This window comes from Echinops telfairi, unplaced genomic scaffold (assembly GCF_000313985.2).
Source record: "Echinops telfairi isolate 266 unplaced genomic scaffold, ASM31398v2 ScPeMD7_60;HRSCAF=208, whole genome shotgun sequence".
In the NCBI taxonomy this organism is placed as follows: Eukaryota; Metazoa; Chordata; class Mammalia; order Afrosoricida; family Tenrecidae; genus Echinops; species Echinops telfairi.
Window position 1 is genome coordinate 45,718,050 of NW_022103958.1, and position 827 is coordinate 45,718,876.

At 45.7% G+C, this 827-nt stretch overlaps 1 pseudogene; it reads left to right on the forward strand.

The window, feature by feature from the left end:
• Positions 1-827, forward strand: part of LOC101653209 — a 6,565-nt pseudogene continuing 5,738 nt past the window's right edge.

The window sequence follows — 827 nt, forward strand, 5'->3', positions numbered from 1 at the left end:
ATGGTAAATCAGGTGAACAGCAGAATAGACAGTCACGATCGCTCAATCAATCCCCAGACCTAAGCAAGTGTACAGACCCACAACCCCTTGAATGAGGGCAAGGCCTGGTCCCTTTGAAGGAGGACCCTGCTGCATCACAGAAGGTCTATACTGTTAGTCTTTCTTCTAGTCTCCCCCCAAAAGACCTGCAGCCTTTCACAAGAGTGACTGTTCACTGGGGAAAAGGAAATAATCAAACTTTTTGGGGATTACTGGACATTAGCTCAGAACTGACACTAGTTCCAGGAGACCCAAAGTGTTTTGAAGGCCCACCAGTCAGAATGGGGGCTTATGGAGGTCAAGTTATCAATGGAGTTTTAGCTCAGGTATGCCTCACTGTGGTCCAGTGGGCCCTCGGACCCATCCTGTGGTTATTTCCCCAGTTCCAGAATGCATGATTGGAATAGACATACTTAGTAACTGGCAGAACCCCCATATTGGATCCCTAAAATGTGGAATAAGGGCTATCATGATACGAAAGGCCAAGTGGACCCAATTAGAACTGCCATTGCCAAGGAAAATAGTAAACCAAAAGCAGTACCACAATCCTGTAGGGATTGCAGAGATCAATGCCACCATCAAAGACATGAAAGATGCAGGGGTGGTGATTCCTACCACATCCCCATTTAACTCACCTATTTGGCCTGTAAAGAAGACAGATGGATCGTTGAGAATGACAATGGATTATCATAAACAACCAGGTGGTGACTCCAATTGCAGCTGCCATTCCAGATGTGATTTCATTGCTTGAGCAAATTAATACTTCTCCTGGTACTTGGTATGCAGCT